The following is a 21,190-nucleotide window of genomic DNA, read 5'->3' as shown; positions in this document are numbered from 1 at the left end:
TACCACTGCTCACTTCTTGCCAGGATGACACAGTTCTGTTCACTACGACTCTCTGGGTCCTAGCTGTTGGCTTAGAAATGGTACTTAAAGGCGTGTTTTTTGGGAATTGGCTTATAAATATAGATCTATGTATTATATTTATATGCATAAGGGTCCAAGATGGGCAGCAGGGGTTAAATGGATTTCCAAAGAGCTTGGGAGACACAAACACAGCTTCTCATGGCACTGGAGGCAAATTGGTTGTCTAGCACAACAAGGACATGTAGTCTAAGACACAGCCTGGGAACCAAAGAAGTATGTACCATACTGTCCCATAACACAAGAAAAGTGACACCAGCAACCAGGACTCAGATAGCAGGGTGGGGCTAAGTCCCAGTTTTGGGGGAACAGACCAAATTAGGAGAAGGCCTAGAAGGCTACATGGACACGTGACCACAGAGAGACAACCCACCAGAGACAGCCACAGATGCAGAGTCATCAGGAGTCATCAAGGGGGAAGGAGAATATAAAAGCAGAGACTTGAGATTAACAAAGAGTCTCTCCCATCCCTCCCTGTTCCTTCTCGTCCCTCCTTGCTGTCCCTCCCATCCCTCCCTTTGTCTTTTCCATCCTTCTCGTCCCTCCCTGTCCCTCTTTGCTGTCCCTCCCCTTTCTCCTCCATGAGAGGGGTCCCCATCCCTATCCCTGTCCCCCAGGAAGGGTCCCTAAGGTCACCATTGACCAAGGGCATACCAGTAGCCCATCTCATTCACCCCACTGGGGCGGGGGGGGGGATGGCTGTGGGCCTTGGCATTCCACTTCCTAAGACAGAGAGCCTCAGAGTGGAGCCTGCATCCTGGTACTTTGACTCTGATGATAGCCCTAGGATTGGTAGATATAGAATTGCATGATTGTTTGTATTGTTGCTTTTTTGTTCTTACTCTGTATCAATAAATTCTCCTATTATTGACTGGAAGGTGTTGTGGTCGGTCTGAGGGTTGTGCCCGCTTGGAACAAAGGTATAGGTGCTGGGTCCAAATCCAGTGTCAACACTCTCTGGCAGCCAGTTTCTCACCCACCTGAGTGTCTCAGAGTTAAGCCCACAATCCACCAATTTTCTCACAAGGACATCGTGGGATACTAGATCAAAGGCCTTTTGGAAGTCTAGGTATACAATGTCAACCTGCTTTCTTGTGTCCAGGTGGTGAGTTACCTGGTCATAGAAGGAGATGAGGTTGGTAAGGCAAGACCTGCCTGCGATGAAGGCATGATAGCAGTCATTCAGAATCTTACCTTCTGCAAGATTATCACAGATAGACTCCTTGATGAACTTTTCTAAGATTTTCTCTAGGATGAAAGTTAGGTTGATTGACCTATAGTTACCCAGGTCCTTCCTCCTGCCTTTCTTGTGGATGTGCACAAAATTGGCCTTCTTCCAGTCCTCAGGGACTTCTCCAGAGTGCCAAAAGTTGTGGAAGAGTTTATTATTCCCTTGTTCCCTCAACTGCTGCAACCTCAGCAACCATGACTGCTTAGGGCGCAAAAATAGTTTGTGATACTTGTACCTATAACCCTAACCACACCATGTAACCTAAGTTCAATAATATTTCCTAAACAGCACAGCGCTATTCAATATAAGAGTTACAGAGTGAGGATCTTAGGCCAGGTTCAGAAGTTACACTTAGTAGCTGCATCTACATATGTATTAAGGCACTTTTACTAATGCACATTAAATTTAGTGCCTCCAAAAGTGAGGTACTAAATAAATGTGCATTAGGCTGCCTTAATGCACAGTAATGAATGCACACAGTTTTTAAGTAGCCAATTTTACTGTGCATTCATGTAATATCAGTTTTTTAAGTGACATTTTAAAATAGGCTATTGCTTGTTAAAGTGCAGATGTAAACATGACCACTGTACAGTCAGCTTGCACTACAGCCATAACCAAACAGATAGTCAGGGCATATAGAGCGCTGTAAAAATGACAGATCCCACTCTAAGGTAACCCTGGATGGATGTGGTATCAGACTTCAGTGCTGTAGGTTACAGTGCCATAATGAATGTCTGTACCAGATACCATTGAGACTCATAGTAGGCCACATTCTGCCAGCTACAAGTCACTATCAGGTCTTTTTGATCAATGTATGGATTCCATCTACCCCACCCGGGCATCTGTAAAGACTTCAGCTTTCAGTTAAGTGTTGTGCTGATTGCAGAACAATGCATTCAGTCAGGGGACTGTCCAAGATGTCTATTTTGTACAGTGCTGTTTTGAGCATCTGTATCCAGAGCTCAGTCTGTTCAGCTTGATCCATGCTTCTCTGTGAAGATCATGCCCAATGAGGGACTCATTTGATGTTGGCATAATGCAAGTACAATGGTTCTGAGCACTTTGAAGTTGGCACCCCATGTCATGCTTGCTAAACAATTTAAGGCAGATACCTGTGCAGAGACTTTACTGCTGACCTTCTGAATGTTATGGTTATTAGTGAAGGAATGGTCAAATGTCACTCCTTGCTAATAGGGAAGCATGTGGTTGCCTACTCTGATATTCAGCGTGCTCTTGACTCAATTATTGTCCTTGTAAAAGAATGATGATACTGATTTATTGATGATTCCCTCTGACTCTGAGTAGCATCAGAACCACCTCCCATAAGGAGACTGTTGCTCTTCTGGGCAGTCTCCCCCTCAGCCTAGAGAGCCCTGCTCTAGGGACTCCTCCCTGGGGCAACATGCTTGAGAGTCCCATGGCAGGGGGCCCCTGGGTGACTGTTGTGGAGGTATGCTCCACACCACTTATTGATTAGGAGATGTTGGGATGTGGGGGAACCCTGGAACAGGAGATCTGGTGTGTGAAAGCCCCTGGCCCTTGGTCCAAAGTGCCAGAAAGGCATCTAGTGAAGCCTGCTCCATGGAGCAGCATTGGTGGAAGTCAAGGTGCAGTTGGGTGCAGAAAGAGGGAGAGGAGGTTGACTGGGCACACGTGTGGGCTCTCAGCACACGTGTGCCCCCTGCAACGTACTTGAGGCGGCGGAGGCTGAGAAGTTACAGCAGGGGCAGAAGCAGCTGATCCCCCAAAGGTAAGTGGGACAGGAGGGGAAGCCCCCAGATCCCTCTTTGCTGAGCCGGGCAGGGAGCCATGCTCCCGAGCCATGTGCAAACAAAGCGTGCAAACAGGCGTGCTCAGTAAGGGCGTGCCAGCATTTGCGCCAGCATTCATGCAGGTGGAAGCAGGCAGGGCAGCAAGAGAGTCTCCCTTAGCAGGGAGGAGGCTCCACCAACAAGGAGAGAAGTAAGAACTATCTGCGAGCCATGGTGATGACTCGCAGTGCTGCCAGGGGCCCTGCCCCAGTGGTGCCACCCTTCTGGGGCTCCTCTGAGGCTTCCACCCAGATGGAGCCCTTTGGGGGCCTGGCGACCACCTGCCCCATGAGCTGTGGGGGTGGCTGGGTGGGATCCCTGGGAGTGAGACTGAGGTCTGGTGACTCCTCTGCCTGCCCCTCTTGTGAGCGTCTTCAGACTCTGGAGGGGCAGGTGGCAGAGCACCAGGCTGAGGTGAGCATGCTGTGGGGGATCCGGGCAGCGGAGGATGAAATTGACCTGTATTTCCATTCTCTGCAGGGACAGAAATCCACCGGAGAGACCCCACGTGCACAGCGCCCAACTAATCAGTGGCAGCAGGTTCCTGTCAAGGCCAGGGCAGCTCATACAACTGCTGTGCCTGCTCCCCAGACACCCCTAGGGAACAGGTATGCAGCCCTGGACCCCCTGGAGGAGGAGGCAGAAAAACAGCTCCCCAGAGAAATTGAAGCTGCTCGACCTACATCACCAGCTCAGAAGAGGCACACCCTGAGGAGAAGGAGACGCAGAGTTCTGGTCATTGGGGACTCCATCCTGAGAGGAACCGATGGTCCAATCTGTCGCTTGGACCCCTGGTCATGTCAGGTCTGCTGCATGCCTGGAGCAAGGATTCGCAACGTCACAGAGACCATCCCTAAAATCATCAAGCCCTCTGACTACTACCCACTGGTTGTAGTCCATGTGGGTACAAATGATGCATCCAAGGGCAAGCCAGATAAACATCATGGAGGACTACAAGGCCTTGAAACACCAACTGAAGAAGATGGGAGCCCAGGTGGTATTTTCCGCCATTCTCCCAGTAAGTGAATGGGGTAGGTGTCATGAGGCCAACATTGACATGGTTAACGGCAGCTTCAGAGCTGGTGCCATGAGGCAGGCTTCGGGTTTTTTGACAACAACCCATGTTTTTGTAAGGAGGGCATGCTGGGGTGGGATAGGCTTCACCTCTTCCCTAAGGGCAGACGTATCTTTTCCTCTAGGTTGGCTGATCTCGTACGGCAAGATTTAAACTAGCTTCACCAGGGAAAGGGGCTGCTTCAAGTGGAGAGGATGCTTCACCAGCATGCAGGGTGACAAGAGGAAGGGAAGCCCAGGTAAGCATCAACGTCCTGGGAGTAGGTGGCCACAACTGTCCTGGGAGTGGGAGGGAGGCAAGTGCACCCTCAAGAGGCCTCAGGTGCCTCTACACTAATACTCATAGTATGGGGAGTAAGCAGGAGAAACTGTGCCTCCTGATTGCGAGTAAAAACCCAGACTTAGTAGGGCTCACAGAAACCTGGTGGGACCCTACCTACGACTGGGAGGTGGGCATTCAGGGATACACCCTATATAGAAGAGACAGGACAGAGAGGAAAGGTGGCGGAGTTGTGCGACAAAGAGCACCTCACATCATCAAGGATTAGCTTCAGGTTAAAGGAGGGTTGGGCAGAGACACTATGGGTCAACCTACAAGGGGGGTGTGGTGAAAGGGACCTTACAGTGGGTGTCTACTACAGACCACCCAACCAGGGGGAAGAGCTGGACCAGGACTTCTTCAGTCAGCTTATGTTATGAAGGCAGTTAGGTCAAGGAATGTTATTGTCATGGGTGACCTAAACTACCCAGACATTTGCTGGGAGGAAAAGACAGCCAGGTCTGACCGCTCACGTGGGTTCCTGGCTGTATTACAGGACCTTCATCTTATCCAGGAAGTGCACAGCCCCACTAGGGGTAACACCTTGCTGGACCTGGTCCTGGCCACAGGGGATGACCTGGTGAGGGGACTGCAGGTCCTTGACTACCTGGGCAATAGTGATCATCACCTGCTGGATTTCATTATCCAACGCAGGGTGTTAAGGGCTTACACCAAGGATAAGCCCTTGACTTCAGAAGGGCCAACTTCAATGAGCTTAGGAGACTAGTAGGGGAGGCACCGAGGGCCCAGAAGGTACAGAAGATGGGAGTCCATGAGGGATGGTCGTACCTTAAGGAGGCAATCCTCCAGGCCCAAAGGATAACAGTCCCTGAGAGAAGCAAGGGGGGTAGGAGTGCTCAGAAACCCCCTTGGCTCAGCAAGGGCATTCAGTAATGCCTGAGGACTAAAAGGGGGGCGTACAACCAGTGGAAGGGAGGGGCTATCACCAAGGAAGAGTGCTCCTCTTCTGCCCAGAAGTGTAGGACGGCTATTAGGAAGTGCAAGGCAGAGATGGAACTCAGGCTAGCATCCAGGATTAAGGACAACAAAAAGTCCTTTTTCAAGTACATTGGGAGCAAGAAGAGGGCACCAGGCAATGTAGGGCCCCTGCAAGATGCAAATGGTAATCTTGTGGCCATGCCAGACAAGAAAGCTGATATTTTTAACAGTTTCTTTGCCTCTGTTTTCTTGAACAGGGACTGGGATATCCCACCTACCAGAGGTAGGGACAATCTTGGGGATAGCTCTATCAAACCTTCAGTCAGCACAGAAGTAGTTAGGGATCTTCTGGAAGGGCTAGACATTTTTAAATCTGCAGGTCCAGATGCCCTCCACCCAAGGGTGTTGAGGGAGCTGGCAGGGGTCATGGCGGAGCCCTTGGCCTGACTGTATGAGCATTTGTGGTCATCTGGCCAGGTGCCGGGGGACTGGAAACTGGCTAATGTGGTCTCAATTTTCAAGAAAGGGAGGAAGGAGGACCCAAGTAACTCTAGGCCTGTAAGCCTCACCTCGGTGCTCAGGAAGATCTTGGAGAGAATCATCAAGGAGCATATCTGTGGGGGGCCTGCAGGGGAGATCATGCTCAGGGGCAATCAGCATGGGTTCATCAAATGTAGGTCCTTCCTGACCAACCTGATTGCCTTTTATGACCAAGTAACTAAATCCTTGGATGATGGTGTCACCATGCACGTAGTCTTTCTAGGCTTTAAGAAGGCCTTTGACACTGTCTCTCACCCCATCCTCATCAATAAATTAAGCGACTGTGGCATTGATGCCTACATAGTTGGATGGGTAAAAAACTGGCTGATGGGGCGCACCCAGAGAGTAGTGGTGGATGGGTTGTACTCAACCTGGCGAGATGTGAGCAGTGGGGTACCCCAGGGCTTGGCCCTCGGGCCCACAGTTTAACATCTTCATCAGTGACTTGGACAAGGGGGTGGAAAGCACGCTGTCCGAGTTTGCTGATGACACTAAGATGTGGGGCGAGGTGGACACACTTGAAGGGAGAGAGAGGCAGCAAATAGATTTAGACAGACTACAAAAGTGGGCAGATGAGAATAGGATGGGGTTCAACATAGATAAATGCAGGGTGCTGCACCTTGGGAGAAGGAATCCACAGCATACATACAGGCCGGGGAGTTCTCCTCTTGAAGCACAGAGGCAGAAAGGGATCTCGGAGTCATTATTGACTCCAAGATGAACATGAGCCGCCAATGCCAGACTGCAGCCAGCAAGGCCAGCCATACCTTGTCATGCATCCAAAGATGCATCTCAAGCCAGTCCAGAGAGGTGATCCTCCCCCTCTATGCGACTTTGATCAGGCCGCAGTTGGAGTACTGCATCCAGTACTGGGCACCGCACTTCAAAAGGGATGTGGCCAGCCTGGAGAGGGTTCAGAGGAGGGCCACCCGCTTTGTGAAAGGGCAGCAGGACAGGCCCTACGAGGAGAGACTGAAGGACTTGAACCTGTTCAGCCTCAGCAAGAGGAGGCTGAGGGGGGACCTGGTGGCTGCCTACAAACTCATCAGGGGAGATCAACGCCAAATAGGCAGAGCCCTTTTCTCCCCAGCACCACCTGGGGTGACGAGGAACAATGGTCATAAGCTGATGGAGAATATGTTTAGTTTAGAGATCAGAAGGCAATATTTTACAGTTAGGGTGGCCAAAATCTGGAACCAACTTCCCAGGGAAGTGGTCCTCGCCCCTACCTTGGGCAAATTCAAGAGGAGGTTGGATGATCACCTGTCTGGGGTCTTGTGAACCCAGCATTTATTCCTGCCTGTGGCAGGAGGTCAGGCTAGATGATGTGTTCAGGTCCCTACTGACCCTAGCTACTATGAAACTATGAGGGGGACCACGCTGCCTAAGACCTAATGCTAGGGCTGACATTGAGTCAGCCCACCTTCCAAGGTCAATTCATTACCTCTGACTGCTGGAAGTCACCAATATAGGCACAGGGCCCCAAAGAGGTTCCAGGCCAGTCTCAGAAGGGCAGAGGAGCACTCAGAATGGGGGTGGGGGCATCCCACCAAGCCAAGGCACTTCAGGGCCAGGTCTCACTGTGGGGGAGTGGTGCAGCCTCTGGAAAGATAGGCAGACCCCCCTCCCCCTCTCAACACCATAATCACCCAGTGCAGCCAGGGGCTTTCCTCACTCTATCAATGTTAACTGAGAAGAAGGTTCCAAGTTCTGGAGTGGACAACCTTCCACAGTTTTTGTTTAATAAACATACTAAAAGTTTGGCAGCTTCAACATTTGATTTAAATGAGGCAAGTCTCTTCCTCAGGCCACATTCCCTTGCAGCCCCAGTACATGTCCCTAGGGGACATTGAGGAGGGAGAGGGAAGGGGGACGTTGTCCAGCCAGCCTGGGTGGTGCCCATGATGTAGGGCCAAAGGAACATGAGGGCGGAGAGCCACAGCCTAGTGCCAGGGCAGGGGTATTCAAAGCCTTCCAGTCCTTCTCATCCAGAGAGGGCTCCTGATCCATACAGGTTAAGAGCTAGTTGGCCATGGCTTCTCTGATTAGGACAGCCTACTGCTGTGGAGGGCCAGAGCCACCAGCATGGGCTATGGAAGGAATAGGAGCATCTGGGTCACACACACACACACACACACACACACACTATCCAGGTGTCCAACACATACACACATATATTTGGAGGCCATAGGGCACACTGTGCAGGGCAGCCAGCTGGTGGCTCACAGCCATGAGGATACATGCCATGATAAGCTGCTGCTACATCAAGTCTAGGTGAGTGGCTGTGTTTTCCCTGCCAGCCAGTCTAGGGTGACTCGGCCATTTGGCCCTGCTCAGGAGTCTTTCACCACCCAGGGAGCCCATGGGTCATGCTGGGAGGTATGTGAGAGCCCTTCTGCCTCAGCTTTCTTAAACACCTTCACTTATCTTTAAGAGCAAAATAATAATAATGAAAAATAAAGGGGGGAAGCAAGAGATGATTGATATTCCTTTAAGGATTTGTTGCTTGGCATTACTTTATGAAAAAAATAAAAATAGAAAGGGTTCTTCATAAATCCAGTTATTTTTCACATGAAAGCAATTTTCTTTTAGCCTTGCCACGAGGTGTGTTTATGGCTATAGTATGTAGGTCATTTCATTTACATTGTGACATAAAGTAAAGCACTTGAAGGTGTGCTAGTTATCAATATGAAGAATCAGTCTACCGAGGTCTTTGTAACAGCTACAATTTCAGGTTTGTAAAAGCTTTTTGAGAGTAAATGAACACATACTGAATCTATTTTAAGGTTTTCCTACATTTTAGACAAGAATTTGCACTGCCATTATGGAACTAAAGTAGCTTTTGCTATAAGGTTCACAGAAGATCAAAAGAGTATTCACGAAAGAGAAAAGGAACAGCTTTTATGTATTTGGATCTTCTAACTTTCATTCTGTCTAACTCCTCCCATTTATTTCTATGTTTTGCCCTATTATATGATATATCTATGTAATAGTTGCACTAGTCTGTCAGATTTAAGAATGATTACTAGAACTGGGAACAAGAACTAGCTGCTCTTTTCCAGCACCAAACCTTTCTTAGTATTCAAAACAGTTGCACTAAAGAAGAGAAGGTGTCAACAATAAAATGATTTATTCTTAGCTTTCATGTACTCCATCCCTAAGGATATTATTTAAGAATAATTATTTGTAAATAATACTGTTTTTTCAATGTTTTAGAGACTTTCATCCAAAGATCTCAAAGCATTTCACAAAACATAATGAATTAAACTCAACAACATCCCCATGTCACATACAAATATTTGTATCCTCATTTTAACAGTGGGAATCAAAGACATAAGCAACTTTTCTAAGATCATGCAATACATCTAGAGCAGTTGGAAACAGAACCCTTAATCTCCTGAGTCCCAGGACTGTACTTTAAGAATAAAACCATTCTTACAATGTTGTATATACCTTATTTCAGAGTATGTCTTGCTTCTAGCAATTTTCCATGTCATTAAGCTAGACAGAAGCAATGGAGCAGAGCCCTGAAGTTTCTCTGGGTTTTAAGTCTAGCCAACTATGTACCAGGTATTTATTCAAGTGCTGACACAACTTTGTCTACCTGGCCTACAAGAATACACTTTTCTTTCCTGTGTGTCTTCAATTTGTTTCCTGTCCCTCATTGATTCTAAACTGACTGCAGAACATGCATGTTTAATGTGGAACATGTTAAAGGCTCAGAATGACAGTCCTAGGGAAGCTTTTTGAGGAAAATGATCCTGGCGCATGTCCACGAGGGGCCAGCAGGGGAGACTATGCTTAGGGGCAACCACCATGGATTCATTAGAGGCAGGTCCTGTCAGACCCACCTGGTGACCTTCTATGACCAGGTCCCCAAATCCCTGGATGCAGGTGTCTCCTTGGATATAGTCTTTCTGGACTTTAGGAAGGCCTTCAACACAGTCTCTCACCCCATTCTCATTAAAAAAACTAGGAGACTGTGGTGCCGATGCTTACACAGTCAGATGGGTCACTAACTGGCTGGAAGGCTGCACCCAGAGAGTGGTGGTGGATGGGTCTTATTCAATCTGGAGGGATGTGGGCAGTGGGGTTCCGCAGGGCTCGATCCTCAAGCCTGCACTGTTCAACATCTTCATCAGCGACTTGGACAAATGGGTAAAATGCACCCTCTTCAAATTTGCAGATGACACTAAGATGTGGGGAGAAGTGGGCACACTAGAAGGAAGGAATAGGTTGCAATCAGATCTGGACAGGCTACAGGGTTGGGCGGAAGAGAACAGGCTGGGTTTCAACACTGACAAGTGCAGGGTACTGCACCCGGGGAGGAAGAACCAGCAGCAGACCTACATGCTGGGGCACTCCCTTCTCCTCAGTGCAGAAGCACAGAAGGATCTAGGAGTCACTATTGAGGCCAATATGAACATGGGCCGACAGTGTGGGGAATGCAGTCAGGAAGGCCAACCACACCTTGTCATACATCCACAGATGCATCTCAAGTAGGTCCAAGGAGGTGATCTTCCCCCTCTATGCGACACTGGTCAGGCTGCAGTTGGAGTACTGCATCCAGTTCTGGGCGCTGCACTTCAGGAGGGATGTGGACAGCATTGAGAGGGTCCAGAGGAGGGCCACCCACATGATCAGGGGTCAGTAGGGCAGGCCCTACGAGGAGAGGCTATGGGATCTTAACCTGTTCAGCCTCCACAAGAGAAGGCTGAGGGGGGATCTAGTGGCCATTTACAAACTAGTCATGGGGGACCAGCTAGCATTGGGAGAGTCCCTGTTCCTCTGAGCACTCCCAGAAGTGACGAGAAATAATGGTCACAAGCTAGCAGAGGGTAGATTCAGGCTAGACATCAGGAGGCGCTACTTTACTGTCAGGGTGGCTAGGATCTGGAACCAACTTCCAAGAGAAGAGGTGTTGGCTCCTACCCTAGGGGTCTTTAAAAGAAGGCTGGATGAACACCTAGCTGGGGTCATTTGACCCCAGTACTCTTTCCTGTCATGGCAGGGGGTCAGACTTGATGATCTGCTCAGGTCCCTTCCAGCCCTACCAACTATGAAACTATGACTGGCTGCTCAGTAGGTGAATGCCAAATTGGTGAATGCCAAACATCTCCAAAGTTTCCTGTGCAGAACCATCAAAGAACAACCTAAACCTTTTGCATGAGACTTAAAGTTTCATAGGAATGAAATACAGAGGACACTGAGGGCACTGACAGAAGTGATGTTTTGATGTGCGATCAACCACTGAAAGCACTCAACAGCTTTGCACTGACAGAAGTGCACAGGTGCAGAGTGCTTTAAAAAGTGCCCAATCAGACAACAAATGAACCTTCATTAACTTCCCAGCCCTGTCTCCAGTGTTGTCTTCAGGATGGGAGGGGGAGAAGTGAGAGAAGGGAGTTACATTTTGGGTTTGCCCAGTCTGTGCTGAAGTGTGAGGCAGGTGGATTGGAGCCTCCCTGAGGTGGGGAGCTCCAATCCACCTACCCACCCCTCACTCCAGTGCAGGCTGGGCAAACCCCAAAATGGCCCTTCCTCTCCTGCCTTCTCCTCCTCCCACCCTGAGACAGCACGGGAGCTGGAGGGGAGTGGGGGGGCAGGGCTAAGGGAAGAGGCTACATACACTGCAGCCTCTCACTGGATCAGCTCCAAAGTAGAGCTTAATTCCCCACCCTCCTAACCCAACAGCAAATGTCTTTTGGGTCAGGAGGATCAGTCTAACTCATGGCTCTTTCTGTGAAGAGCCATGAGTTAGACAGGGGGCTGCACGTCTGTCAGTGCCCTGAGGTATGTTCATAATGATATTAAGATTTAACCTGGAGTGTTGATGAGATAAATGAGCCACTCCTCCTTATGTACTGCATTGTATTACCTTCCAGCTACTGCACATCAGGCATCCTCCTACACAAGTAGAACACATCAAGGAATCAATTTGTCTCCTATTTGTCTCTCCTTCTGTGGTTAGCTCTAATTATGGGCAGTAGAACTTAGAAGTGTGTCACAAGTCTTCTGAAGTCAGGGCCTTGTTGCACTGGACACTTAGTATGCATTAAATGTGTGGAATGTTGTGCAGTATGAAAGTTTGAATGTGTTCTGAGCAGTCACAGGGTAATTTTTACTACAATCTCTAACATGCACAGCTGGTTCTCTAAAGCTAAATGTGCAGCTGCACTAAAACTGTTGCAGTGTGATTTTTTTATTCACCCAAATTCCTTGTCTACCAGTCTCCCTGCTGGCTGGAAGGATCCCTGGCAGTACTGTAGTGTGGAAGCCTCCTCCTATCTCAAGGGTGGGCAAAATCCAGCCATGAGAGGGCTGCCCCAGAGCCACAGAGATCTTGTGGGAGGGGCAGCTTGGTCCAGAGCCAGAGCAGAACTGAGATCTACAGCCTGCATGCTCTGGGCAGGGGCACGCAAGCAACAGATACCAGCTCTCCCTGGCTCCTTGCAGTAGTGACAGCCTGGTCCAGATTAGGGGCATAGCCATGATCTGCTGTCTGCGTGCCCCTGTTCAGAGTATGCAGGCTGCAGATTGTGGCTCTTCCCTGGCCTCAAACCAATCTGCCCCTGCAGCAAGATCCCAGTGGCTCCAAAGCAGCCCCCTGCCCTGTCAGCACGGCTGAGGCCAGTCTCCATAACGATCCGAGCCTTGCTCTATCACAGTGCAGCTGTGGCTGGGGTCTCCATGGAGACCAGCCCCAGCCATACAAGCAGCGGCCTCTGGGAAATGGAGTCCAGCTGCCGACCGGATCTGCCATTTTGCACACCCCTGTCCTATCTCATCATCAAAGTGTGGGTACCTATTTTTGGCACTGCCCCTCTGCTCCTGGGGTTTTCAGTGTAGATGGTCAGCAGATCTAGGTTTGAGGGTGGCTCTAAAGTCAAATTTAAGTAGCAGTACAGGCATACCCTCAATGTATTTTCTTTTGCAGCTGAATAATTAAGGTTCAACTGTACTTCAAACTATACCTTCACCATACATGTGCCTTTGAAAATCTCAGGTAAGTACCTATCATTTGACCTATTGATACTTACCTTCCTTCTTGTCAGTGTATGAAAACATGTTTACACATATACAGCCAAGAGCAAGTGTGATATATTAAGAGAAAATAAACCATTTTGTTAAGGGGGTCAGTACTATGAAAAATTCTATTGTTCATCTTGAAAGAGAGGGTAAAAAAGGGTGTAAAATGATTCAAATTTTTTTATCCATATCTAGGTATTCTGTCCATTCAATAATGTTATTATTACTCAGTGCCTTCCTCCAACTGCAGTCATTTCATTTATAAATGGAATAAATACATAAATTTACAATCTGCAAGTTAGCCTGCAGCCATTTAGTAAGTATTGACAAAGGCCTTATATATTTCCATTTGATGCAGTATCCCTTCTCATATCTGAGCAACACTGGCAAGCTAGGATGCCAGAATAAGAACTGAGAAGAACCCACCCCAGAACTTGAAACAAATATTTCTGAACGCTGCAAATATTTGGTGAACCTTATTTTTCATTGATTTTTGTCCATTCTTGCACCACCTGCTTCCAAGAATAGAAATAAAAATGGCAAACCATGGAGGCCCAAGTCTCCAGTCCACAACCCCAGTAATACGGGCATGAATCCACCAAAATCATTAGACTTCAACTGTAAGGCTGGTGGAATTAATTGGTGTACCGGTCCCAGAAATCTATCAGTATTTCCAGACTGACCAGAAATACCATGCATCTTGTGAATGAACCTATTTTCACAATAGGTCCATCTTATTTCCAGCCTACCTTTTGATTAAACAGTTAAACAAGTATACAGTTTCTGGGGCACTATTGAAATAAAAGCTTTGTTTCCACTATATTTAGTAACAGGGTAGATTCACATTTAGAGAAAAAGCCATGTTGATGAATTCCTTGTACCAAATAGAGAAGTAGGGACCAGTATCCCCTGGATGGGAACTGATTTTGCTACCCTTATCCACTCTGAAAAATATCTTGCTACTCAAATAAATCCATCAAGTGAGGGAATCAGAATCTGATCCTGAATAAACAAAGAATCTTCATAAAGTCAAGTCCATCTGATATTATTTTTAGAAAAGAGGGTGTAGGGTACCAGTGATATGCCCCAGGCAAAGCACATACTGCCCCCCTCCACTATCTCTTTGACTAGCTATCCTTTCCCTTCAACATGACATGACAACCCATGATCACATTGCATCCAGACCTGATATGATGGTGACCAAAACTGGCAACCACCCCAATATCTAATGATTTTATGGATGATTTTAGGCAAGAAATTTTAATCTGTACAGGCAAAGGTCCTGGCTATTAGGTAGAGATACAAAGGTCACCAGATATAGATGTATTTATTTGCCTTAAATCTCAATAATAAATATAATTGCCCAAATATTGTAAATTGCCACAACAGTGGGAAGGGGGTGGCAGGGAGTGGGTGGTAGGGGAGCGTTACAATGACTTTATGGAAACATCACCATAGTGGAGCATATTTGGGTGTATTTAGTGTGCTATGATTCCAGATGGGCTGAGAGCTAGTTTTCTGTTTTCAGAAGCAAATTGGGCTTGCTTTTTTTTTTTCCATCTGCAAAATGAATTATGGATGTAAATATAACTAGCTGCACTTTTAAGTACTGAAATTACCTAGGAAGTGAGAGGTGTAGCTGCTCAGATTTGTACCCACAATTGAAATGAAGCTGCATAAATGAGTGTTCAAATCACAGATCTCAAATAGGCCCCCATCTGTGTGAGAATGGACATCTAAGTGTGATATTATACTTAACTAATCTGGAGACAACATCCAATATCCAAGCAAATTGAGTCTAAATAACATGTTAGTGATAAGGTTGCAGAAAATAGTTGTGATTTTTTTGGCTTTTTGGGTTTTTTGTGGGGGTTTTTTGGAAATTAAATACTCTTGCCTAGTTTTCCTTAACTAATTAGCATCCCTTCTTAGCAGTTTAAGTAACTGCTCATTTAGATCAGTGAATGATTGCTCTGAGATTAGGGTGTGGGGAAAATCTTTCTATTGGGAATAATCTACTTATGCTACTGTTTATTTGAAGCAGTGATAAACATAGAGATTTTCCTTCCATATGTGCCAAGTGTAAGAGAGAGCAGAATGATTAATGAACCTTGCATTTTGCCAATAAATTACTAACTTCAGGAACAAATTTATACTTTTCATTAATACAAGACATCACAAAAAGTCCTAACTAATTTAAGTCAGTTTCTCTGTAAACTATTCTTATTTTTTAAGATTGTTTTTATTATTTCCATTTGATCTGTAGGGAATGGCATTTTATGCACCATTATTTACAATCTGCAAAATTAATTATGCTTCTAATTAACAGCATGCAAATACATTATTGCTGTAGGAGTTATTTAGTCAGTTGTAAATAAGGAACTTTAAGGCTATATATAGATTTATTTTAATAGCACTTCCAGGTTTGTTTTTTTTTCCTTTTTTTAAATATATCTTTTTTTTCTGGAGTTTTAAAGTTCATTAAAGTTTGACTCCAGCTTAAGTTTCCAGTGGATGGCAATTATTGTGTTATTGTGTTAAAATAGAACTGTAGAAATAACTATACAATTCCACAACTTTATACACATGTTTTTCTATACAGGTTGTTTTTCTGCAACTTTATGCATCTGTTTTTCTATACAAAGTAAAGAATATTTAAGAAAAATACAAAGGCTAAAGAAAAATTAAAACCATTTTAGCTAATTAACATACCCCCTCCATGCTACAATTGTGTGAAGTTAGTATTGGTGAAATATATTAGACTGATAACCTTAGAGACTGAAATCTATGTTTCTAGAGAACAACTATGAAAAGTTTCCCTCTGTTGCCTTATTAATACACATCATGTATAACATGGAGGCATCACCTCAGAAAGATCTAACATCATCAATAAAGGTAACCTAATACTGATTCTTATCATGGTTTTGTGATGTATCATAGGCACTTGTCTATGAACAGGACTCTAACAACCAATCTCTTTTCAGAGAGATTACAAATAGCTTTCAGTTGTGGTAAGAACATTTCGTCCCCAATAGCAGATTCAGCAAAACAGTTACTCCTTTTGTTTTGGCTTTCCAAAAATATTCCAAAAGCCAGAGATGTGGTCATATAAATCATTTCTTGAATTATTCAAACAATGAACAAATTATTATCTGTAAACAGACAGCTCACAAAAAAAGCTGAATTCACATTCTTCACTGTGAATTTATTTCTAATTCTATTTTCTGCTAATCTGGAGGAGATTGGAACAAAATTTTACACTAAGAACATTTAACTATTGGAAGAATTTACCCAGGAATTTGGAAGAAATCTCTACCAATTGAATTCTTTAAATGAAAGCTTAATGACTTTCTCAAAGATATTCTCTAACAGAATTACAAGCTTGATGCAGAAACCATTTGGTGAAATGTGGGAAAAGAGATTAGATGATCACAACAATCCCTTAAACTCCATGAAAACATAAACCTGAAAGACTTCCTGGCCCTCTTTTTTTTCTTACACTGGTATAAAACAGGGTAACGTCACTGAAGCTGATGATTTAAAGAGATGGCATAAATGGAGCTCCCTGGTTCAAGAAACAAGGTTGTGTCCATAAAAGCCCACATTCTGAGAGTTCACTGTCATAACACCATGGTACAGATGAATCATGAAGCAATAATCCCTATAGAAACCTGCAATCGGAATCAGTCTCCCAAGTGAAAATGGAGGGTAGTTGCTGAACTGATATTTCACCTCATCAGAAAATCTAATGAAAAGTGATAAAAGCTATAATGGAAACCCAAATTCTATGTACCTAATTACTCTACTGGACAGGCTTCTAGAGATGTTCTTTGAGAAGTTTTGATCTTTGAGGAAACTCTTGTTTTGATGTTAAGGCATTTGCAGTTTCCTTGTATATATTTGAGATGTTTTTATTACATTTCAATTTGTCATATTAAATATTACCAATTACCAATTAAATATACCTCAAATGAAAGACACATGCACAGGCCCTCATTTCTTACATGCCTGGCACCCTGTGCATTCATTTCTGCTAATGGAAAGTGAATGTGAAATGCTAAGAAATGGGAGCTTGACATCCGAGTTGTACTCACTTTTCACTTGTGTATATGGTTTGATAGGGCAACAGAGGATCTAGTCCACAAGATTGCATTTCAGGCCACCTTGTGGACTTTAGTTAAAGAAATAAACATCCTTTCCTAACGGATGTCTTTCTGTCTCCCTGACCTTCAGCTGCCATTTAATGGACCTCAAAAAAGAACTGTCCTTATATCCCCATATCCCTTATATCCTTCATATATCTGGCTCCATCAGAGCCAGCTGGGTATTTTTAATGTTCACATTTGCCTGCCAGAGCTAACAGAAGACAGTCCAAGGAGACTCCTTTACACAGTGGAGGGAGACAGAATCGAAGTGATCAATTCCATCTCTCTGGCATCAGATTTAGAATCTTCTGCCAGCTATTTTCTTGAGGGTTGCTTTGGCAAAGTCCTTTTCAAGAGAAGCTGCAGTGGCAGCTGGAACTTTTTGGCCATCACCACAAATAAAATAAATTAGTAAGATGATTAAACAGAAATGGAGTTAAAAGAAGTGCTGCCCAGCATTTGTAGATAGGGACAATTGATATTGTACAAAGTCATACAGTTCATTATTAGCAATTAGACTATCATGTGCAGCAAATAACAATAATTCATACTGACACTTGATTTGTTCCATTTGAAACATCCAGCATCTTCCTTCTGCTGTAGGAGAAGATGGAAAAAGCCTTTTTCCCCATAGGGAAGAAATTTCATTTCAAATATGACCTTTTTACTGCCTGTCACTGAGATTCTTGTTTTTGCCATTCATTAAACATATGTAATATATGTGATAGTGACATGCAAGGGCTCTTAGCAAGAAAAGGGGAACATAGGATATTGAAGCTCCTGAAAGATGGCAGAGCATGATGACAGGAGAAATCTGGTTGCACTGAGATGACAAAGGATGAGCTTCTTCTGCACAGAGATAGATTTCAGGTTCAGTTTACTGAAATATATTTGTCTAGATCATGAGTGATCTGTACAAGTCAATAAGAGTCAATCCATACACACAGAGAACTCAAGCTTGACACAACACTATATCACAGGGAACATCCAACCCTTCAACTCCAGATCTCCCATACATTCCTATTATGTCAGAGGAAGCCAGGGGAGATACAGTTTATAGCATTTTATGTAAGTCAACATACTCAGACTTAGCTTGGCTACTATTGAATATACTATTCCTGTTACAGGTACAGTTTTATTGCATATGAGCCATGTTTATAGACCAGGACTCAGTTTCAATGTCAAAGATATTTACTGAAAATACAGTGTCACTAGAGCCACTTTCCCATTTAAGTGTGGAAGCTGTTAGTCCCAAAATCCCAGATGTTGGCACTCATAGGGGAAAACATAAGAGAAAGCTGGGGAGAATCCCAACTCTATTAAATCAAAGGGCAAAACTCCAATGGTGCCACAATTCATGAAGTTTCTAAGGTATATTGGCCAAATCATAAACAATTTTTTTCAGTCTATTAAAACTAAACCTTTAAGTATTACCAGAAATGAACTGGAAACTAGTTTAATGTCCAAAGCATGAATGCAACATCTTTTTCCACCAAGCACTGTTAACAAAGCTGTGGTTCTAAGGTGAATTTGGGGGCCTCCTTAGGCATAGATAGTTGTACAAAGTCATGCTTATTTAGGGTCACTATATATCCAAGAGGAGGCAGAGATAGCACACAGATGAATCAAAGAACAAAGAGATAACCTTGCTGACACTAAGTAGAAAAGTGAAGTAAAAGGGAAAGCAATGCTATATTCTTCATCTGTTTTTAATAGAGATTATCTCAAATTTATTCTGAATGTGGTAATTAGGAAAAAGAAAGAGATAACTTCCTCAGGTCAAAAGGGGAGCAGTTATTCACAATGTCTTCTTCTTTTAGCTGCCAAAACCTTGGATATTTCCGAGACTTCACCAAATCAGTGCCCTATGCCTCACTTCTGTGTCACATATTCAGCAAGTTCCTGTGGTTTCACAATTAAAGTCTGGTCTCTTTGCATCCAGAGTTCTGCACCAATTCAGGTAGATTTCCCTGTCCAGAAATGATGCTAAAGCTTATGCTTAACATCTGGCCTGCAGGGCTCCTAAAGTGGCCAGTAATTCAAGGGAGGGGCCCGCTGCTGAAAACTAGGGTACAGAATCCACTTGGGAACACATATCACTAGCAGGGAGCAAGTGATGGCTGTATTAACTTTGAGAGTTCCCTGATACCATTTGACCTGGTGCCACTGTCAGGTCCAGATCTGGCCCCTGAGGAACCCCACAGTCTGGATCAAGCCCAGGGGCCCAAGTGAGTTTTACACCCCTGTTCTAGGGCTTCCAGGATCCTTCATTTCCCTGTTCTCTTATCCATGCATCTTCTTCTCTGGAATATGTAGTTTTCTCTCTAACTAGAACAGTCACTGTTATTTAGCTCTGCTTAGTCCAACAGTCAACTGACCACTTCTCACTCATAAATTCTCTGTATACACTAAAAGAAAATTTGGCTTCAACTCTGGCTTGAATATGGTGATTTTTTTTATTATGTTCATACCTGTCTTTTAGGAAGAGCATGGAGATCCTCCACTGCTGAGATTTCCCATTCAACATATACTGAGTCAGAAAAGCAGAATCCTGTAGTTAAAGATTAGAATTTTGTAAGTGTGATTTCATTCTATTATTGTGACACAGTCTTTCTGTGACCTTGTACAACTCTCACAGGGTGCATCTATACCATGGCAGTAATGTGTTCAGCAGAAGAGGTTCCTCAACACACTCTGCCAACCCACTTCCACTAAAAGCTCCAAAACCAGAAATGTATCTGTGAAGCCATTTTGGGCCAACACTTTGCAATCTCTCTCAAAGCTGTCTGTGCCACTGTCAAGGGCATCTGCTGAGGATGACTTTGAAGAGTAGCTACACTAAAAACAGACATTCAAAAAGCCTGAGCCTGAATTGATTCAAACTTTGCAGGTTAGTTTAAACTGGCTAGGCTGAACCCATTAGAAAATGGACAGACATTCTCTCTGGACTGAGGAAATTCAGGCACGTGCCTGCAGTGGCTCAGGCTAGAAGCCAGGGGGCACTTGAGCAGATCTCCCTTCCCTTACACAGTGCTAAGCTGAGGTGTGGCATGACCAGGTCCTGGCAGGATGCTTTGATTAGGGAGGGGTTCCCCTCCCAACCCCCCGCTCCTCCACACTGCCCCTGACCAGCCCAGCAAGGAGTTGATAACGGCATTTAGCACCCTGTCAAAACAAAACAAAAACCTATCTCATTAGTTCAAGCTTTTCTTATACAGCTTTTTCCAAGGAAGGAACAGAGGGACATTACCAGCTACCTGTTGATTAGCTCCAAAAAGCCCTAAGCTGACACTGCCCTGTCTACTTTACACAGACACCTCTCAGCATTAGCTAGCATACCACATGCTCATTACCTTCTGTGCTTTTGGAGAGGGGAGGGGGGAATCCCTGCTTGAGCAGGTAGTGGTGAGGTGGGGATGGGGTAAGGAAAAGCCAGGTAGATCCTGCTGTGCCTGCTGCCTCTGCCTGAGCTCCAGCTAGGGAGCAGGGGGATGGGGCCAGCCCAGCTTTGGAGCAGCGATCCCCACCCAGGGCTTCAAAGCATCTGGGATGCTGGGGAACTCTGGTTTAAGTTAAACCAGGAAGGGGTCTGGGGCAGACATTGCATAAACTGGTTTGAACCAAATCAGTTAAATCTGATTCTGTATTCAACCAGGTTTATCTCAAACTGGTTTCAGCCATTTTCATGGTTTATGTGCACTGAACGTCTGTTTTGTTACAGGTTTAAACCCGTTTCTGATCACTTAAATCAGTTTATGTGTAATGTCTGCCCCTAGTCCAGGGCATTTCACTGTTTAGAGCATGTAAGCCAGACATGTTTGGGAGAGGTGCTGCTGGCACCATGTTAATCTTTTCATGCCTTAGAAGAATACCAATGAGATTAACAGAAGGCAGGTTAGGGATGCACTTTATAGACTAACTCATTCAGAGATGAATAAACTTTTGTGAACCCAAACTCATTTCAGCCAATGCTACAAAATGGTATGTTTGTGCATCTCTTCATTTCAAATGTAAACTCTTCAGT

This window comes from Alligator mississippiensis, chromosome 10 (genome assembly GCF_030867095.1).
Source record: "Alligator mississippiensis isolate rAllMis1 chromosome 10, rAllMis1, whole genome shotgun sequence".
NCBI lineage: Eukaryota > Metazoa > Chordata > Crocodylia > Alligatoridae > Alligator > Alligator mississippiensis.
The sequence above is the reverse complement of the archived record's forward strand: the minus strand, read 5'-3'. Positions refer to the sequence as shown.